The 22894-nt window shown below is 36.8% G+C and overlaps 1 long non-coding RNA gene across 6 annotated transcripts in view; it reads left to right on the top strand.

The window, feature by feature from the left end:
- The first annotated feature begins 902 nt into the window (after nt 1-902).
- LOC131394997 (uncharacterized) overlaps nt 903-22894 on the top strand; it is a 29585-nt gene continuing 7593 nt past the window's right edge. For 3 of the 6 annotated variants that reach the window (XR_009216267.1, XR_009216261.1, XR_009216263.1), the window contains exons 1-3: nt 903-1024; nt 3277-3381; nt 3552-3698. This is a non-coding gene — a long non-coding RNA (uncharacterized LOC131394997). Of the gene's footprint in view, nt 1025-3276; nt 3382-3551; nt 4138-9594; nt 11498-22894 lie in introns of those variants that run through there. The other 3 variants (XR_009216281.1, XR_009216258.1, XR_009216280.1) reach the window with 3 other exon arrangements.

Genomic DNA, 22894 nt, shown 5'->3' on the forward strand with positions numbered 1-22894 from the left:
TGTGTCTATGTATTAGGTAAGACAGGTACATCTCCTGATCTTGGAGAGGTGACCTTATATAAGTGATGCCTTTTGAGGCCCAGCAGTGTGCTTCCCTCTTGTCACCAGTTCCAAATGTTCCAGGAGTGACCTCTGTGTGGGCTACGTGTGTCCTTCTGTTGTGGCGGGGTTGCTCTTCCCATAGGGGCCCAGGGAGGCTGAGCTGTCCCCCTTCCTGGCTGGTTGTAATGCTCAGCTGCATGTAGTTATTGTGGGCCCTTTAGTCTCTTTATCAGGTGTGGGTGGCCCCAGCACAGTGTGCTGCAAGGTCTAATAGCACATTCCTGTTGCAGATTTTCTACTAAGTGAGTGGGCCCCCAGCATGGCTGGTTGTTAGGCTCAGGGGCTTACAATTGCTATAAGCCTCCAGCTTACATGGCTTTTGTAAGCTCTCTGAGGATTGCAGCTGGGTGAGGCTGGCCTCAGGCACAGGAGTACCCAATTGTTTCAGGCTTTGGAAGGTAGGGCCGATCCCCTATGTGGCTGTTTGGGAAGCCACAAGTCTTCTGCAGCTGACAAGCCCTGCCACCCACAGGGCTACACCCACAGTCAGCATAGTCTTGCCCTGTGTGCTTGCCCTGACCCCCTGAAGTGGACCCTGTCACTCCAAGGCAGGAGCCCCACTCACTCCACCAATGCCCCACACTCTCTACCTGCTCCTTGTGCACACCCTGCCCCACAGAAGTGGACCCACTCGCCAGGCTGCAGAGAATCCAGGCAGCTCATGTAGCAGGCCCACAAGTTGCCTGAGGGCTAGGGTTTGTTGTTGGGTGGGACCAGTACCTAGGGCAGACTGCCTGCCCTTGCTGAGCTGGATTAAATCAGTGCTCTAGTGGGTGGGGCAGACCCTGGGCTAGCAGCCCTCTGGGAGAACTCAATGGTGTCTGCCAGCATCTGTGTCAGCACATCCACACCAGATCACAACAATGGCTGCAGTCCCTGGAGAGATCTCACCTCTCACCGAGATGTACCCAAAGCCTATCAGGTGAGTCTCTTTTCACCAAAGGACTGTGCACCTTTCTTTCTGGTGATTTTAGGTTGCTTTCCAAAATGGGTGAATTTGTGTATGGGCCCTTTAAGAGCCAACTTTAATTTCTTTGTGACTCAGCTTTTCTGGGAGTATTCCCCATTGTTGTTAGTGGCCAGCAAAGCCAGATATTATGACACTCATCTTGGTTGTGCTGGGTCCAAAAAATGCCTATGGAAGGCACGCTCCCCAGCTCAGGTCCCCCACTCCTCCATGGAAGGCTGCATAACTTTGGGCTATTCCCAGGTGGCCGTGAAGCATTGTGGCTTGTGAAGGCGGCATTTTTTCTCTCCAGTAGGGAATTTCTGCCTCTTCCACCTCAATTAGGACTGTCATTTCTTGCAGGCATTCCTTTTATCCAGTTTTCAGCTCTCTCTCAAGGGTAATTTCTCCAAGAGTAGTTGTAAATAGGCTGTGTCTGTGGGAGGAGGTGAGTTCAGAGTCTGCCTACACCACCATCTTGACTTCTTCCCTAATGAAAGTCTTTAAAAAAAAAAAGGAAAATCAATCTCATCAAAAATAAATTAAAACTGATTTCAAAAAGTTTTTTTAACCTACTCTAAAGAGAATTTTTCCTGTAAGAAAACTACCCAAAGAAAGTGAAAAAACATATTGAAGTCCTATTAATTACTGTGTGTATTTTCTCTCTGCAAGTTTTGTTGTTGTTGACCTTATCTTCAGACATCTCATGTAATATCAGCCATCTCTTCTGTCTCAGTTTAGTTCTTATATAATAAATTAACTCAGTAGTTACTGAAATCCTATGGGAAGGGGGAAAGATGTCTTATTGACAGCTATGAGTCTCAAGCAGTAGAAATAGTATTGTGACTAAACAGCATTATTTTCTCCTGCCTATTCAATAACCTTTAATATCCAGTCTTATCCCTTGACTAATTATAAGCACAGTATTATACATGGCAACATATCAGTGACTATTCTAAAATGAGCTAAAATACTTTTGTTCATGCACTAAAATAGTTGTATTTCAGACTAAAGAAGTCATTAGAGATGTGAGTACAAAAGCTTTATTTTCTTTTCTTGAAACTTATGACACCAAAATCTCTATGTCGATGGATGCAGATAAATCCATGAAAAAAGTTCAACAGGAAAATGTCCTTGTAAAGTGTATGTGGAACAAAGTGGGTATCTCTCCCGGACAGCGATTGAACGAAGGATCCAAAAAAATTAGAGAAGTCAGTAAGACTGTGCTGAGTAGAGCAGAGGAAGAAATCCCACCCCTCCTCCCAGCTTTCGTCACAAAAATAGAACAGAAAGGGGAAGATTATTCCAAGGATTAAAATAGATTTGTAATAAGCTACTAAATGTGAAGTTGTTTTCTCAAGTTTATACGGTAACTGAAAGTTGAACTATGTAATAGAGGAAATTTCTCAAAATTTCTGGTCAAGCATACATATCATAGAACACAATATTGGTCAGTATTACATGGAGGATTTGTTTAAGAAATGTTACAAACATAAATGTGGGGACAAGTATAAAGCTATTTTTTGGGCAAAGCTGAGTTTCCTAAAACTTTTCATCCATTTTTGAAAAACATCTCACATTTTTACCAAAGATATTTATTAGGCATCATTAAGCATATGGTAGTATACTAGGTTTTGAAATCTAGTTTCTCGGAAAAAAGGAAAAGTGAAATAAATATCACAACTATAATGAGCTGCTATTATATTAAAAATTAAAAGTCACTTATAAGAGTAATCTATTCTCTATGAGTAGTGAGGGCTTTAGTAATCTGTGACTTTTTAATGTTATTTATTAATTCTGTTTCATTCACTTCTTTTTCTTACACTTTGGATAACTGATATGAAAACCTGAATTTTAGGACATTTAACCCTACTGACATCAGAATCCCCCAAGGATAAAAACTGACTTTTTCCTACTATTTCAAAAGGAGTTCAACTTCCTAAATTCAAAGTGTCACCAATGAGTCAGACACAAATCAGTATAGTCAGTATTTTTAAAGCAGAAGTTAAAGTTTTTGTTTTGTTAAAGGATTGTCTGTTATGTGTGAGTATATTCCATTTTGCTTCATTACCATAAAAATAGTATCAAAAAGCTTGAAGAATACCAAAGTTTTTGATTTGAAATCTTGCAAATAATGTCTGCCTTTTTTTAAAAGTTGCTCAAACAGTTTCTTTTGTTTGGGCTCTGTTGTTCTTATTAAAATTCTGCTTTGGTTTGTGTCCTCATAGATTTTCAGAGTAATATAAATGAAGAGGAAGTAGAAAATATGAGAAGTTTTACACATGAGATACAAATTCAGTCAGTGGAAAACAATTATTGATCATAAATAAAAGGTAAGTATCAAGAGAATAAAATGTAAACTAAATAATTTTTAAATTTTTTTTGCCAAATGCTGTTTTCTGCCAAAGGTGCTGATCCTGATTCTGCTTTTTCATTGTAAAAAGAGAGAGAGAGGTTAGTAAATACTAGGGAGACATTAAAGAGGTGATAGCACCAAATTCAGACTTTCTCCTTGACCGGATTGTCTGGGGATTAGAAGAGAATTGCACGAAGGAATGACTTCTTTGGGTTGAAGTTCATTCATGTCACGACTAAAATCCTCTGGGAACAACCCGGAGACAGGACCCACACTCTGGGAAACAGTGATCTGGTGAGCATCCTTCTTCTGAACTTCTACGACTGTATTGTCTTCTGTCTATCCTATGTAATGTGCACGCAAAATGTACCTTTGGCTTTATTCTTTTTCAGTCCGGTCTTTGTAACTAAGCTTGGAGACTGCTTGAGAGCAAAGACCATAAAAGTTTTAGAATTCCAAAGTGCTGATCAGAGCATGTTACACATAAAATATTCCTCATTAGTATTTGTTCATCAAGTGGTTGTACACCTACCTTGCCAGCAAGCACAGATGGCATGTCAAGATATTGTTAGTTATGCTTGAAGCTGCCCCATAGTATCATATCATATCATAAGTAGATTTATTTTTCAAGAGAGTATAAGTTCCAAAGCCCCTAAAATATATATGTTTGCTCAAATAAAGCTGACAAAAGATTTGGGAAATTTAAGACATGAGTGTGTATATCTATGTGTGTGTATGTACTCCACAGGAGTACAACATACACCCAGTCCAAATCCTTAATTTTATTTGGAGTTGGATGTGATTTATCCTATATCCTGCATCTATTGACTGTCTTTCGTGGCATTTTACTTCTTTGTGTTCTTTGCAACATTTTTCTGTGAGCACACCTTCTGTGGTAATTATATTTTTAAAATCTTCATAATCAGCACTATTGAGATATAATTTACACACAATAAAGAGTACCACGTATTTAATATATAGAACATTCCTAGTACCCAAAAAAGATCCCTCCTGACCCCTTGCAGTCAATTATCCCACTTCCAACCCCATGAAACCACTGATATGCTTTCTATTGTTATAGACTAGCTTTGTCTTTTTCTAGAATGTCAGATGAGTAGAACGATACAGTATGTACTTTTTGTTTCTGGCTTCTTTTACATAGCATAATGCTTTTGAGATTTATCCATGTTTTATGTATATCAATAGTTCATTACTTCTATTACTGAGTAATATTCCATTGTATGGATGTAACACATTTTGTTTATCCATTCACCAGTTGATGGATATTTGGGTTTTTTTTTTTTTTTTTCACTTTTTATCTTCTATGAACATCCATGTCCATCTTTATGTATGTTTGTGGGCATTTATTTTTATTCCTCTTGAATAAATACCTAGGAGTGAAATTCCTGGGTAATGTAAAAAGACATCTGTTTAACTTTGTAAGACATTGCTAAACTCTTTTCCATAGTGGTTGTGCTATTTCACATTTCCACCAGCAATGTATGAGGGTTTCATTTGCGCCCCTTCACCACCTCTCAGCCCAGACTTAACGTTGTTGGCCTTTTTAATTTTAGCATTCTGATGGGTATGTAGTGGTATCTCATTGTGGTTTTAATCTGCATTTCTCTGATGACCAATAACATGGACCACCTATTTATGTGCTTATTGGTCATTTTTATATCATCTTTTGGAAAGCCTCCTCAAAATTTCTGCCTATCTTTTAATTGCATTGTTTCTCTTCTTACTGTTGGGTTGTAAACTTTGTTTGGACACAAGTCTTTTGACAGGTGTATGTTTTGTAAATATTTTTTTCCATTTTCTTTCTTCTTTTTTTTTTTGTGAGGAAGATCAGCCCTGAGCTAACAATCATGCTAATCCTCCTCTTTTTGCTGAGGAACACCGGCTCTGAGCTAACATCTATTGCCAATCCTCCTCCTTTTTTTTCCCCAAAGCCCCAGTAGATAGTTGTATGTCATAGTTGCACATCCTTCTAGTTGCTGTATGTGGGACGCGGCCTCAGCATGGCTGGAGAAGAAGTGCATCGGCGTGCACCCAGGATCCGAACCCAGGCCGCCAGTAGCGGAGCGCGCCCACTTAACCGCTAAGCCACGGGGCGGCCCTTCTCCCATTTTCTTAAAGGTGTCTTTGACAGAGCAAAAGGTTTCAAATTTGATGAAGTCCAATTTATTGATTCTTTTCTCTTACAGGTCATGCTTTTTGTATCCTATCTAAGAATCTTTGCCTGACACAAGGTCACAATGATTTTCTCCTATGTTTTCCTCTAAAAGGTGTATCGCTTTAGCTTTTCCACTTATGCCTATAATCCATTTGACTTAACTTTTGTGTGTGGTATAAGATAAGGGTTAAGATTTACTTTTTTCATATTGATATCCAGTAGAGCCAGCACCATTTGGTGAAAAGACTACCTTTTCCCCAAGGAATTGCTTTGCTGCCTTTGTCAAAAATCAAATAAACAGGACCTACAACTAGGATATGCAACTATGTACTGGGGCTTTGGGGAGAGAAAATAAAAAAGAGGAAGACTGGCAACAGATGTTAGCTCAGGGCCAATCTTCCTCAAAAAAATGTCAAATAAACATACATGTGTAGTTTATATTTGGACTATCAATTCTATTCCTTTTCCTACATAACTATACTTTCGTCAATACTACATTATTTTAATTACTGTAGTTTTACTGTAAGACTCAAAATCAAGTAGTATAAGTCTTCTAAATTGGTCCACCTTTTTCAAAACTCCTTTGCATTTCTATACAAATCTTTTAATGGGCATGTCAATTTCTACCAAACAGCCTAATGAGATTTTGATTGGGATTATTTTGAATTTATTGATCAATTTGGGAAGAATTATAATCTTAACAATATTGAGTATTCCAATCCATGAATATGATACATATGTCTCCAATTATTCAGGGTCTTAATTTCTCTCGTCAATATTTTATAGTTTTCAGTGTACATGTCTTAAACGTATTTTATACCATTTATCACTATGTATTTAATGATTTTGGGTGCTGTAGTAAATGCTACGGTAAATCCTATTTTTTTAATTGTTCATTGCTATTATATATAAATACAATTGGTTTTTTATATTAACTTTGTATCCTACAACCCTGCTAAACTTACCTATTAGGTTTAAAAGATTCTTGTAGATTCTTTAGGATTTTCAACATACAGCACCATGCTGTCTGTGAACAAAGATCATTTATTTTTTCCTTTCCAATCTCTGTGCCTCTTAATTCTTTTTCTTGCTTTATCACACATGCTTGGACCTGCAGTACAATGTTGAATAGAAATAGTGAGAGTGGATAGCCTTGCTTTGTTCCTGATGTAATAGGGAAAGCATTTTGTCTTTTATTATTATGTTAGTTGTAGGATGGATGAATGGATGGATGGAGGGATGGGTGGGTGGGTGGGTGGGTGGATGGATGGATGGATGGATGGATAGACAGATAGATAGATAGATAGATAGATAGATAGATAGATAGATAGATAGATAGATGTCTTTTTATCATACTGTAGAAATTTCCTTCTATTCCTAGTTTTTTAAAAATCGTGAAAAGGTATTGAATTTTCACCAACGTGTTTTCTGCATCTATTGAGATAACATACAGTTTTTCTCCTTTGTTCTGTTCCATTGGTTTTTGAATGTTAAATCAGCTCTGCATTCCTGAGATAAATTTCACTTTGCAATGATGTATTTTCCATTTTATATATTGCTGGATTCAATTTGAAAATATTTGTTACGGATTTTGAATATATGTTCATGACAGAGATCCATCTGTAGTTTTCTTTTCCTGTGATGTCCTTGGTTTTGCTTTCAAGGTAATATTAAAGTTGTAAAATGAGTTTTGAAGTATCCCTCCTCCTTTATTTTCAGAAAGAGTTTGTGTTTCTTGAGTTTCTTCCTTAAATCTTTGATAGACTTCAACAGTGATATTATGTTGGCCTGGAGTTGTCTTCCTGGGAAGGATTTTAACTAAAAATTAAGTTTATTTAATTGAAGAAAGCCACTTAGGTGTTCTATTTCTTCTTGAATCAGTTTTGGTCATTTATGTTTTTCAAGGAAATTGTTCATGTCATCCACACTGTCAAATTTATTCACATATAATTGTTTATACTATTACCTTTTTATCCTTTCAAAATCTGTGAAATCTATAGTGGTGTTCCTACTTTTATTTTTGATATTGACAATTTAGTTCCTTTTAGTTTTTTCTTGATCAATATAGGCAGAGATTTATCAATTTCATTGATTATTTTTGAAAGAACTAGATTTGGGGTTCATTAATATTTCTCTATTGTTTTTCTGTGTTAATTTCTGATATTTTTTTTTTTATTTTCTTTCCTTTTACCTTGGATTTAACTTGCTCTTCCTTTTGTGGTTTCTAAATGCAAATTTAAATCAACAATTTTTAGACATTTCTTCTTTTTAATACAATCCTTTAAAACTATACGTTTTCCTCAAATCATTGTTTTAGCTATGTCTAAGTAATTTTTATATGTTGTAATTTCATTTACATTCAGTTCAAAACTTTTAAAAATTTCCCTTGTCCTGTGTTCTTTGTCTCATGGAGTGTTTACGCCATTTATATTTAATGTTATCATCAATATGATTTAAATCTACTATCTTTCTCTTTATTTTCCATTTGTCCCATCTGTTCTTATGCCTTTTTTCCTATTTTTCTTTTGGATTGATTATTTTATTAGTATTCCATTTTATTTTCACAATTGGCTTATTGTCAGGTCTACTTCTATAATTTTTTTAGTGTTTTATCTAATGTTACCAATATACATCTTTAATTTGTCACAGTGTATCTTCAGAGAATATTATACCACTTCACATACAAGGTACTTACAATAATATACTCCCTTTTCCCCTTGTTCTTTGTACTATTATCTTTTTGCTATTTACTTCCACATACATTTTACTTCAACAAATGTTACAAAACCCACACATTGTCACTATTATGCTTTAGGCAGCTGAATGTCTTTTAAAGCATTTAAAAATAAGATAATATATATTTTATATTCATTCATTTTTCGTTCCTGGTGCTCTTCATTCTTTGATTCTTCATTCTTTTCTTGAATCAATCCAAGATTCTACCTCATATAATTTCCCTTCTGCCTGAAGAACTTACTAGAACATTTCTTATAATAAAGTTCTGCTGGCAATGAATTTTCTAAACTTTGCTTTTGTCTAAAAAGTCTTTACTTTGTCTTTGCTTATGAAAAATATTTTCACTGGATGTCTTAGTCTGTTTGGGCTGCTATAACAAAATATCACAGACTGCATGGCTTATAAACAACAGAAATTTATTTCTCACAGTTTTGAAGTCTGGCAGTCCAAGATTGGAGTGTCAGCATGATAAGTTTCTGGTGAAAGCCTTCTTCCAGGTTGCAGACTGCCAAATTCTTGCTATGTCTACACAAGGTGGAAGAAGTAAAGGCTCTGTCTGGGGCCTCCTTTATACAGGCACTAATCCAATTCATGAGACCTCTGCCCTCGTGATCTGATCACTCCTAAAGGTTCCACCTCCTAATACTACCACTTTGGTCATTAGTATTCAATGTGAAATCAGAATTTAGAATTAGAAATTAGAATTCAATATGAATTTTGGGGGACACAAACATTCAATTTATAGCACTAGATATAGAATTCTATACCATCCCTTTTAGCACTTGTATGTCATTTCAATGTATCTTGGCTTGATTAGTTTCTGATGAGAATCAAGCAGTTTTTTTTTCCATAATTCCTCTGTGCATAGTCTTTATTTTTTCTTATGATTGTCTTTAATATTTTCTTTTTATCACTAGTTTACAACAGTTTATAGTGTGCCTTGCTGTAATTTTATTTGTGTTTATCCTGCTTGGGTTTGTTTGAGCTTCTTAGATATCTGGATGTCTAGTTTTCACCAATTTTGAAAATATTTTGGCCACTATTTGTTTACATATTTTTCTGTTCTCCTATCCTTCTGGGACTCCAATAATGTGTGTGTGCGTGTGTGCGCGTGCGTGTGTGTGTGTGCATGCGTGTGTGTGTGAGGCTGCTTTAGGTCACTATACATAAAATAAACTGTTTATTTTTATTTTCAGTCTTTTCTCTGTTTCATTTAGAATATTTATATTGCTATATTTCAAATCATTAATTTTTTCTTCTGCGATGTCTAATTTGTAGGCTATTCCATTCTATAAAAGTTTTATTTTTAGAGATTTTGACCATAACAGTGAACAGAGAATGTGGGCTGTGTGGTGTCTTCTAACCTGGATCAAGGAAGACCCAACTGCTCTGTGATGAAGGGAGGAACCCACAGTCCCAGGTGGGTGGAGCTGCTAGCAGCCCCCTAGCCTTGAAGACAGAGTGCAGCTCCCCCTAAACTTCCAGCACAGGACCAAGACCTGAGCAGAGCATCAGCAGTTGAGTGCATCACTGGCCACAGAAACTATAGAGTGACTTGGAATTGTGCTTTGTTTCTGACCATGAGGACTCCACAGTTGACCTTCACTTCAAGGGGGCATTAAATACAGGGGGAGGTGACAGGAAGACTAGACATTGGTTGTGACTCTTCTTGGAAATTTCTGCTACCTTCCATGAGGGAGAGTGAGGACTGAGGAGACATCAGCTTCTCTCTTTTCCTAGCTCATGGAGAACTAGAACTTTTTAAAGAGAACTTCCTTAGATAGAAACCCTCCCTGCACAATGTCCTTCACAACCTACCTGGCCCACTTCCAATTAGGAGCCAGCTGGCCAGTTGACCTGGATTATCTGAGAGAACCAGTGACCCTAGTTAAGCAGCTTCCCACCACAAGGAACAAGAGGAAACTGCTGGAAGAGGAAACCCCCATGTGAGAAGCACAATCAGGTTCCGACCTTGTTCTGTGAGGAGGACCTGGAGCTGTTGTGTCCCCAATGCAAGGTCTCCTCCGACCACCTTGATCACACCCTGACACCCATTGAGAAAGCTGCAGCTAGTCACAGGAGGAAGCTCAAAAGCTACATTGAGCCCCTGAGAAAGCAGGTTGAAGAGGCTGAAAGGGGTTAGAAATGCAAATCTCACCATCTTTTAGAGGGAGAAGAAAGGTGGGAAAGTGGAGGAGGTAATTACACTCTAAATTTGAAGGACTTAAGCATTTCTTCCCAAAGGAGCAGGATGCAATTCATGCCAGGCTACTTATGGAAGAGAAGGTTGATGAAAAAGACCTCGCTGATAACAAAAGACAAACTCCAGATCCTATTTTCACATTAAAAAAATCTGCTTTGTGAACTAACAGAGAAGTGTTTCCAGGCAGATATGGGGTTACTGATGGGCTTGAAAGGATCTACAAGTATGAGAACCTGAAAACCCCAACAGTCTTTTCATATGAATTTAGGACAGAGAGTTGCGGTGTCTCTCTACAATATTTAAGCCAGCAAAAAATGTTCAGCACATTTCAGGCATTTTGACACTATATTTGAAAACTTCCCACCACAAACTTATTAACTCAGAAAATAGAAAAAGTATGATGTTTGATATGAGGAAACCAAACTGTCCTCCCGGTTTCAGTCCATTGACTTTTTACACAGTCCTGGGTTCTGAGGGATTTGATGCTGGCAGGCGTTTTTGGCAGGTAGAAGTAAGAGGCACAGGTGTGTGGTCCTTTGGCATATGTAAAGAATCTTTGCCTGGAAATGCTAATACAGCACCATTCGCCAGGAATGCATGTTGGCAATTCCATCATCAGACTAATGCAGGCAGTATATGGGATCTAGCATCTGGCAGCAGATGGATGGACCTTCATCTGGACTATGAATCAGGAGAGATTTTACTTTATAATTTGAATGATAGATCATATTTGTTTATACTGATACGTTGATAGGAAAACTTATGCCTTATTTCTGTATTAGACCTCCTTGAAAGTCTCTTGCAATCCATGTAGCCAGAGATGAGTCCTATGTTCTTGGAAGCTACTTCTAGAAAGAATGCAAATCCAAAAAAAAAAAAAGTTTTATTTTTAGAAGTTCCATTTGGTTCATTTTTTATCTTTCTTTCTCTCATTATGTTCTTGTTTTCCTTTAAATCTTTAAATACATTTGGTGTGTATGTGTGTGTATAAAAGTGTTTTAAAGTCTTGTATGCTAGCTCCATTATCATTGCTATTTCTGTGTCTGTTTTTTTTTTTTAATTTTATTTATTTTCCCCCCAAAGCCCCAGTAGATAGTTGTATGTCATAGCTGCACATCCTTCTAGTTGTCATATGTGGGACACAGCCTCAGCATGGCCGGAGAAGCGGTGCGGCGGTACACAGCCAGGATCCGAACCCGGGCCGCCAGTAGCAGAGAGCGCGCACTTAACCGCTAAGCCATGGGGCCAGCCCTCTGTGTCTGTTTTTATTGACAGAAGTTTGTCCAAATTAAAGACCATATTTTCCTGCTTTTTTTTTTTTTTTTTTGGTGAGGAAGATCAGCCCTGAGCTATCATTCAATGCCAATCCTCCTCTTTTTTGCTGAGGAAGACTGGCCCTGGGCTAACATCCATGCCCATCTTCCTCTACTTTATATGGGATGCCGCCACAGCATGGCCTAACAAGCGGTGCATTGGTGTGCGCCCGGGATCCGAACCGGCTAACCCCGGGCCGCCGCAGCAGAGCACGCACACTTAACTGCTTGTGCCACTAGGCCGGCCCCTTTCCTGCTTTCTTTGAATGTCTAGTAATTCTTCTTTGGATGCCAAACATTATGAATTTTATATTGTTGAGTGCTGAATTTCACTGTATACCTTTAAAGAATGGACATTGTTCTGGAAGGGATTTAAATTACTTGCAGATCAGCATGATATTTTTACACTTGTTTTTAAACTTTTTTAGAGTGGATCTAGAATCACCTTTACTCTGGGGCTAGCTTAGTCCACACTAATGCATAACCCTTCTGAGATTTCTCTTTTTTTTTTTCTTTTGTGAAGAAGATCAGTCCTGAGCCAACATCTGATGCCAATCCTCCTCTTTTTTTGTTTCTCTGAGGAAAACTGGCCCTGAGCTAACATCTGTGCCCATCTTCCTCCACTTTATATGGGACGCCACCACAGCATGGCTTGACAAGCGGTGCGTTGGTGCGTGCCCAGGATCTGAACCTGCGAACTCCGGGCCACGGAAGCGGAGCGCATGCACTTAACCACTTGCACCACTGGGCCAGCCCCATGAGATTTCTCTTGAACGCTCCATGCACTCAGTGAGATCTCTCTACTCTGGCTGGTAGAAATTCAAATAATTCCTCGCCCTCCGTAAGTTCTGAGAGTTGTTCGTCTTACAGTTCTCCACTAATTTTTCTTTCTCTGACAGTTTTTCTTTACCTGGCCTAACAAAGTTCCAACTCTACATGCACAGATTTGTGTTCATTCAAAGACTCAAGGGGACCCATACACAGATTTCTACAGTGCTTTGTATGCATAGCAACCTCATCTCTGCCCAGCAAATTCTAGCCATCTTGGCTTCCTGATCTCTGGTATTGGTCTTTTCAACCCATTAAGAACTCATTAGGATCTTCCCCTTACTGCAATCTACAAATTGCCTCCAGGCAGAAAGCTGAGGGCAACCATAGGACTCACCTCATTTGCTTCCCTCCTGTCAGGAATCACGGTCGTGTGCTGCCTGTTAACCAATGTGTGAAGACAGTTTTTTTATATAATTTTCCTATTTTCTAGTTGTGTTTTTCAAGAGGGCAAGTCCTATAGTAGCTTTGCGTTCACGAGTGGAAGAGCAGGTCCCTGTGGGAATCTAATTGTCTTTTGTAGAGATACTGTATGTACTTTTTATTAAGGAGACCTTTTCTTGGAGACAATTGTGTTGTTGCCTCTATTGAGGGATACAGTATTCACTGATTTCAGAATGCATTTCCATTAATTTCTTGGCTCAGAGTTTCCACAAGGATCATAAAAGTCTAGGGCTTCTTGGGGCTGGCTCAGTGGCATAGCAGTTAAGTTTGCACAATCCACATCAGTGGCCCGGGGTTCGCTGTTCGGATCCTGGGCGCGGACCTACTCACTGCTCATCAAGCCATGCTGAGGAGGGGTCCCACATAGAAAAACCAGAATGACCTACAACTAGGATAGACAACTATGTACTGGGGCTGTGGGGAGAAAAAAAGAAAACAAATGGGGGAAGATTGGCAATAGATGTTAGCTCAGGGCCAATCTTCCTCAAAAAAAAAAAAAAAAGTTTAAGGCTTCTTGACAGTATTTCCATACATGGTCCAGGATAAGTGACTATAATCTACACTTGATGCTGAGATAAGAAGAGTATTTCCAGTGGGGTTACATATTTGCACCTCCTGGTTTTTCTGGAAAAAGCTGAGGACTAGCCTCTCCTGTACATGGCCTGCGATCTTGAACCTTGCTGTTATGTTGCCATTAAAGCTTCAGTCCCAAAAGTATTTACCGTGTGGGCCACACAGCTCCAACTCCTACCTACTATTGCTTGTTCCTGCTTGGTTTGCAACAGCTGGAGATTTAATCAACTTCTTTTAAAATTCAGCTATGTAATTTTACAATAGCTATGAAATGTTAATAGTTTTTCTGTAATTCTATGCATATGTAATGAAGGAGTGTGCTTTCCAACATCAGCCCAACCTGCCATTTTGACTATAAGTGTTCCAAAATTGTTGCACGATAAAGCTGCAGGTCAAAGAGATTGCATGATTTAAACAGGATAGGAATTGATTCCTAGGAGAGTAGAAAAGTGATACTTTATAAACCAAGAAATATTTTGTCGAGCTTCATTTAATCTTGAATTGAAATTCTTCATTCATGGCCTCCCAGCAAAATGTAAGTCTAGCTTGAGTGCTGCAAGCATATAGCATATAGTATTTAGCAAGTGATCAATGTTCATAAATGTTTTTGGATGATTATAAACAGCAGAAGTACATTGAAAGATCACGTTTTCAAATAAATATTGGAATCAAGTAGCAGAAGTTTAAAATATAATTGAGAAATTCAGTACTATTGCTTTCAAGTGTGTAGAGGGTTAAGTTTGAGGCTTATAGAAACCCACCTGTGGTCTTTTAATTACTAGATTTTTAAAACTTCATAATTGGTATATTGAGTTTTCTTATATTGAAAGTGATTGGCTAATGTATTTGCTCTCCAAAGCTATACATCCTCTCCCTCCTCCCTGTCAAGTTTGAGAGACTGTTTTGTTAAAAAATTTCTAAGCAAAACTTTAGTTCATATCCAAATTTTGCTTGCTATAATTTTACCCACTGGTGAAATTGTCATGTTTTATAATGCTTCTTTCTTCATTTTTCAAGAGAACATTCATTTTTAAATGATGTTTACAATAATAAAATTGAATGTCCTTGACAAAAATATGGGATTTAAACAGTATTTCCTTTTTTATTTTTGTTAAATAGATTCCTGGTTATTTTCAAAGTGGGCACTATGTCAATCAATGTCAATTGCATTTTCTCCTTCAGGTTAGTCAAACACTGCTCCAATATAATCCAACTTTTTAGAACATTTGGGATCATTTCTGCTATATCTGTTTCCACATTCTAGGCCAAATACAGAAATAAATGGATGTTAGAAGTTTAGCCAATTTGCACATATAAATGTCTAGTCCATCTGTAGCAGTCCAAATATGTCTCCCTTAATTTAATTTAAGCCTAAGTGTCTTGAATGGACATAATTAGAAAAGGGAAGAGATAAAACAGCATTATTTACAAGTACTGAAACAGGCTATGAAAGATCGGACCAACAGTTTAAATTTAGTTAAAATGACCAAAGGAAAACAAAGAGTAGCTATAAGATCCTCAATCATAGAGAAGCCATGACACTTAGGAAGAGAAGCACAGCTAATTCATACAAATAATAAAAAGTTACTAATAGAATGAAGTCTGCTGAATTATAAATTGCTACTGGGTAGTTTTGTAGTAAGTATACATGTAGCATCTGCCACATTCATCCAACTTGAATACATGTCATATAGTGAAATAAAATATGAAGACCTACTTAAAATTTTCGCAGGCTAAATGCTACTGAACTACTTAGTGCTTTACATTTTCATTCCTGAAAATCCAATTTCCCTTCAGGTTTTTCTTTCTCCTCTACTAGCAGCATTCACATAACTTCTATATCTAGAAAATTAGTGGAATAAATCATTAAAAATAAAAAAACGAATTTTAAATAGATTCAATCACCAAACATTAAGCCATCCTCAACATGACTTTTTTAGGAACCAAATCCTGGAAATGTTTTCTAACATTCTTTGGTAAATAATGGTTGATAAGAAATAAGCATCTTGAGTTTATGATTTCAGAAGGTCTTCTGATAAAATTTAAACAAACATGCTCATCAACAAAGTGGAAATAGGAATAAGTATCAGAAGAGCAGTCTTACAGGAAAAATCATCTTTTTAAAAGCTCTTTGTCATAAATTTTTCTTGAGACAGGGTCTTATCCTTTCATGACAGCCAGTTTTAATACTACATATGCTTGTATGTATATCTTAAAACTTAAAAGCATTGGCCTCAAAACGCCCTGCTGTGCACTGGTTGTAGTGACAATAATTTAGAGACAGCCAGATTATCATCAGAAGGAGACTTGTGTATCCATAATATGGAATATCATGCAGCTATTAAAAAAGTAAGTTCCATCTGCTTTATGGTCCTTGTGAAATGTCTAATACACTGATTTTTGTAAAAAAAACAAAAATATTATATATATACATACATACATATACACACATAATTGATTATAGAAAATAATAAATACATGTTCTTAAGACCATAGAAAAATATTTGGCATGATGCACATCAAACTGATACAATTAGCTATCTCAGAAAGGGTAGAGAATTACTACTTGTTTCTTTATTCACTTTGTTTTTTGTTTTTTTGACCTGTACTAACAACCATACATTATATTTGCAATTTATAAAAACTAATAAATCAAACCATATTAGGAGGAGGGAGGGCCTGTAAGTGACTACAAGGGGGCCTGAGTCAAAATTAAAAATGGACTAAATATAAGTCTGACGGAATAAACTGAGAGATTCTAATATTTTCCAGCAGTGTAGAATCATAATCTTCAGGCCATATCTACTTCTACACCGTCACCCCCTCCCCCGCAAACCAGTGTATCAATCAGACCAGTTCATGAATGGGCTTTATGCCATTTCATATGTTCTTTTAATATTTCTCCATTTTTTATGGGATTGGCTAAAAAAGTAATACATAAACAAGTGTGTCCAAAAACTAGTTAGTGTTCAGTCACTTTGCTGGGCTTGGGGGCAGTACCTGTGGCTGAGGGAAGGCAGCGGCAGTGTGGACAGCTGGTCAAGTGGCGTGCCAAGGAAACATAGTCAGCTGCCACTTCAGATTCTGCGGAAGAGAAGGGCAAGCTCATCCAGTGTCTCCTCACAAATTCTCTTCTGAACAGACTTCCAAAAAGATTACACTCATAAGGCAACCATTTTTGGTTATGCCACCTGTGCCAATTATCGATTTATTGCTTCTTTGGTCCAAATTCACCCTTCACTGCCTGCTCTGTGAAAACAGATATGGGCCTTTTAAATGCTTTTCCTTTGCCCACTGACATGATGTTATGCTTTTACAGTAGAGGATATTAGAAAGGCATTGAAGAAGGAAAGGGTTTTTCTTCCTGGTTCTGGTTGCTTCCTGGCCAAGTTCCTGCAATGCATGCAGCTTCCTCAGGGCCCAGCTTCTGCAGTGCTGGTGGCTTACCCAGCACAGGGCTTCTGAAGCACATCCCACTTCTCCAGCATTTGGCTCCTGCAGTGCTCAGCAGCCAGCAGTTTTCCTTGGCACCCTCCAGGGGTGATCTTGTAGCAGAGTGCTTCTGGGGAGACACGTCCCCATGCACACCTGTCCCAAGCACCCTAGAGGGCAGATTTCAGTAAATCCCCAAAGACTAATTTCCATCAAGGTCTCATTGGCATGGCACCACATGACTTCTCCACCATTCAGTGAGCCACAGCTGAGCCCTCTCCAACAAAGTCTGAATCTCAGCCCTGCAGGCCTCTTCGTTGAACACTCTGGTGCCCTATCTCAGCCCTGTGGATACTGGTTGCTCCTTACACCTGCCATTCCTATATTTCTTAGAAGTATCTTTACTTCTTCTTAACCAACCTCTCATTGCTCCAATCCACTGTTATAGTTAATCACTCTTTGTATTAGCTTTCCCTGTTCAAATTATTATGTGGTTTCTCTTTCCTGATTGGACCCAGATTGATGCAACACTAAACCCCTAAGATTAAAATTCACTCTTCTCTGCCTTTAGAGGCACTTCAGAGGAAAAGACTGAAAAGTATTTAAAGAAGAGTTTTCTCTCAAATATTTTTAGTCACAATTCAAATAGGCAGCTATTCTTTTAATGCACTTGATTTTTTAGAGCAGTTTTAGATTCACAGCAAAATTGAGTGGAAAGTGCAGAGAGTTCCCATATACCACATGCCGCACACATGTATATATATATAACTATTCTAAATAGGCTTCTAAGAATAATGGTCACTTGTCTACTTGTCTATCCAATAAAATTTGTTGACAAATTTTATATTAAAAAATGAGAAGCAACTCCCAATGTATTTAAATCTTATAAAGTTTTATTCTCAAACCAAAATAATGATTTTCTTCAGATGTTCATAAAAAATATGAACAATAATGCATTCAACCTTAAAATTGTTTGTTAAAAGAAATATGAACCCTACTTTTTATTTGGCAACTAAAATGATCATGGATAAGAATGCTGACTTAGCCTGATGTGGGTTTGAATCCTAGACTCACCAATGTCCCTATATCTTTAGGCAAATCACTTAACTTCTCTGTATTTCAATTTTTCTCAAATGTAAAATGGAGATAATGACATTACTTGTTTTATAGTTTAGTGATGTTTAAATGAGACGATCGATGTAAAGTTCTAAGTTAGCACAGTTTGGCAGATATAAGTTCTCAAAGACACTGTCTGTTATCATTGCTAGAACTGATAAAGATCATTTAAAACTTTAGTAAAAATTTGAAGTTTAGAATAATAAAAATTAAAGCAAAATAATTTAGAAGCAAATCATTAGGGCAAGAAAATCTAGCAAAACTATTATCATGCATGACTCTGAGTGATGGCATGTTTGGAGACTCAGTATTCTAACCAAAAATTGTATTTTAAATATAAGATATGGTCAATGTATCAGAATGAACTCCACTTGGCTTTTGCTAATTGCTTATGTGATCATTAGGGCTGAAGTATGATCTGTTATGAAATTGAAATCACGTCAGTTCTGTTTTGTAAAAGTAAATTTAAGCATGTTACCCTTTAGGCATATTCTGATTATCATGTGGTTGATTTTTTTCTAAAGAACATTCATTCAAATGTGAGAAAAACTACTATTCATATGCTGAAACTTTTCAAATTTGGAATGACATTTTAATGGCTAATCTTCCTTTAAAACGGCTGATACAGATTGTAAGGAGACACCATTATGACCAGTGATGGTGACCCCTTAGACTATTTGGAGAAACATGCATACAGATGAACGTCGTAAAGTTGGATGATTATGGAAACCCCATTCAGAACAGTAGTTAGCAACCTAGGCAGCAAATGTGGGAGGCAAAATGATCAGGCCCGACTTTTAGGATGTTTTCAGTACATTTCAACTGTAAATGAACTAAATGGACCATAAAACTGCTAACAAAACATCTAGGTTGTCATCTTCAGCTCAGGTAACATAGATCATAATTTTAAAAATTGGTAGGCAAAGACCAAGCATCTCCAAATAAGTAACAGGCTTGTATGTTCTGGTCTCTTTCCCACCTCTCCACAACTTTCAACCGCTGCTTCATGCTGAACGCCGCTGCCTACATTTTCAAAATGAGTACAGATTTTATGCATGTTTCTTTTCTTATTTGGTGGAATCACTTCCTATTTTGACAATTCAGAGTAAATGATAATGTAGCCCATTTCCCTGAAATCAAGGCCTTCATTTTGCATAACACAATGAAGTTTTTAAACAGGAAAAGGAAAAGGAAGAATTTAATTAGTGGGGAAGTTTGAAAATATACCTTAAAGAATATCCAGGAAAGGAATAAGGGCATTTGACATCCTCTAGAGATCTTTTCTATATACCCAAAGCATATGAGAAAAGCAGATGTTACCAATGGAAAGTGCAAAGCTGAGACGCCCCACAATTACCCACCAAAACCACAGAGAATGGTTCATAGCACTCAGGATATCTTCTGTCGGGAGACGTCTCTGGACATCTAAATAAATGTAGATAATCCTTCAGTACAAAGATTATGACATCAGGTCTAGGAATACATTTAGGGAACTGGTTTCTCCAAAGGAGAGGCCAAGGATGATGTTAGGCCCCTGGAATAAGCCCAAGTCAATATTAGAGTGAACCCAGATTTATTTTCAATAATTGAATCTCTCCAATTTACATTAGATTCCGTAGTCTTGAAATGACCAGGACCCGAGTGATCCAAGATTTTTTAAGAACACTTCAAACCTGACAGTCTGATACTGTCTCTTGTAAAACAAAAGAATATTGATGTAATAATTATTTCCTTGTCATATCTCAATTATCAACAGGGAGAGAAAAGGACATACGTGACTACAGCACAATAATACCTTATAGACATTATTTCCACATAAGTTGTTTCCAAAGCAAAGGATGAAAGGCAGAAAACAATGTCCAACATGTCAGAACTGAGTATCTGAGAAGTATGGAGAAGTCAACTCCTAACACATATGAAAAAGAGTTGTCAAGTTTAATGATGAGGTTTTATAAGTTATGGAAAGCACTAAAGAAATAAAAGGAATCTGTTAAGCTTACTTGTATTTCTTTTTTTCTCACCTAAATAAGTGGAAAATAAAGAATCATTAGAACTATTTTCTTTACATAAAAATTTTAAAACATGCAAGTTTAAATGCAATTTAATGCTATTAACAGCTTCCTTCCCCAATGTCAAAAGCAGTCTTCTTGCTCACACCCAGAACTGCCTTTTTAAAGTGTTAACCAATTATAAACATTTACTAAAACTATTTAAATATGAATAATTATCAACAATCATCATTCTACGGAATTGTTTATTAGTCAACATTCCATAATGCTTTCAAAATAGTCGTGGAAATAGCCAGATGGATGAGACTAGTCCTTACTAGAACAGGAGCAAATAAGCTAATGTTTATATTAATCGTGCCTGTTTGCATGGCTGTAATGGTGACTATTGAATGTCTACCTCTATCAGACATTGTTGTAGGTACTTATAAGTTTTATCTTGTTTGCTATTCAAAACCAGGACATTGAATAACTTGTCAAAAATTACACAACCAGTGTGTCGCAGAGCCCAAATTCAAACCCAGACCCATCAGACTCTAAAGCCCATACCCATTCGCCTAAATTGCACTTCCTTCTGAGGTGACTTCTTTAACAAATGCTGAAAGAACAAGTCCTTTTTTGCATACATGTTTATCATATCTTATAAATAATGAGAATTTCTAGCATTTTGTATGTAATAGTCAAAAAATATTTCCTGGATGAATGAATGAATGGTTAACTAACTCATAGGCAGAATCAGGCAGACCATCTCTCAGCTTGCCTAGATAGATAACATATTTTTAAACATCTTCAGAGAAGGATAATCCACAGTTTCACTTAGTAACCAACTTAGGCTAATTTTTAACAACAATTATTTTCAAGATCTTCAAAAAATGAATAACAAAGTATTTCACAGAGTAAAATTCCAAAACAAGTGAAGCCTGTCAGTTCAGTATGGAAGAAAATAGTGACACCATTTTTTTTTGGAATCTTAAAAATAAAATATAACACAAAAAGTTGTATAGGTGAAAATATTTCTTAGAAATACGAAATTTAACATTTAATTCTTTTCTAATTAAAACCATTTGTATTTTCTTTTTCATTAAATGCAATTATCTACCCAAAGATTGTGAAACAAACAATTTTCTGAATATGTTCAGCCCTTCTGCTGATTTAGCACTCTGGTAATCTACAGTGAGTAGAAGGAGAAATTTTGAGTTCACTTATCTCACAGAATGATCCACTAATAAAGTCAAGACATTGCAATGCAAACTATAAGTGTTTCAGTCATGCTGAGCCACCTAATGTCAACACTTTTTTGAATCCCACAAAATTTCTCACCTTCTTTTAAAAAAAATTCATTACCCAGAATAGATTATCGTAAATAGAATCAGCTGAATTGTTGCTAAACCTAAAAAAGAAAAATATTTTCCAATGATTCACTTTTAAGTCAATAATTTGAAAAACACTTCATACATTTCAGCCGTTGCCTGCTACAGTATGCGGCAACTCAGATGTGGTCAATGTCCATTACACAACTCTCTCATCCAAACGTGACATTTTGCCATTGAAGAGAAATACTCTTGATTTGCCCCCAGGGCTTTCTTCAAAGGTGGGCTGCGTCATGATACGAAGCACTCTGCACATGCTCATCCTTGAAAGTATGCTCAAATGTTCCCTCTGTGGGGACTCTGCCTGACTGCCCCTCACCCACCCTTCCAAGCAGAGCAGTCTCGATAAGGCTGGGGAGGGAAATAGGAAAAGGAGGCTGATGGAAAGCAGGCTTTGCAGACTATACATATTTATGTGTTCATTTATTTTAATTTTTGAAAGAGATTTTGTTACCTATTGAATGGATTATATTTTAAAAATCCATTTGTTTAAAAATAACTAAAATTAATAATATTACTTTAGTTTCAAAAATAGAAATCAAATGATAAAGATGATACCTTGGCCTATCTTTTTACCTGTCTCAGAATTTGAAAAGTCACACTTTTAGAGATGTGGTGGGGAAGTGTTTCCCCTGAATAAAGTTTTAGTATGCTGCTGTTTTTATGTGTCAAAACAAATGAAGTTTCCTGAGATATTTCAGGGCAGGAATTATAAATTTAAAAGTGTTTTTTCCTAAGGGAGGCTATAAACGGATGAAATAATTTATGATGAACTGAAGCAGTGAACACATTCCATGCAGTGCAAAAATGTCAACTTCAAAATTAATCTGAATATCACATATAAAGAAAAAAACAAGTTTACCATTAAATGATCAACTGACAACTTGAAGCAGAACATACTGAAATGTATAACATTTTATTATCATATCTATTTCTTGCAATTCAGAAAAACCATAAATAATATCATCTAAATCTGTAATTTAATGCATAACGCTGCAACACATTTCTAAAGTAAGTTTTAAAATGAGTCAGCCTTGTGAGTCTGAGTGACATTTTGTCACCGATTTAAGGGAAAACGCTATTTCTGTTAAGATCTTATAATATATATAATAAAGGAAAACACAGTATAAGTTTAGACAAATTTGAGAATTTTATCACCTTAACATCAGGGTGTCAATGCATATGTAACCACAAATACTCCTTTCATTATGTCAGATGACAAGAAAGGTGCCTGAAAATCGTCTTATTTGTTCTGGTAAATTAAGTAACATCAGATCTAGTTTGATGTTCTTA

Source organism: Diceros bicornis, chromosome 1 (genome assembly GCF_020826845.1).
Source record: "Diceros bicornis minor isolate mBicDic1 chromosome 1, mDicBic1.mat.cur, whole genome shotgun sequence".
Taxonomy (NCBI): Eukaryota; Metazoa; Chordata; class Mammalia; order Perissodactyla; family Rhinocerotidae; genus Diceros; species Diceros bicornis.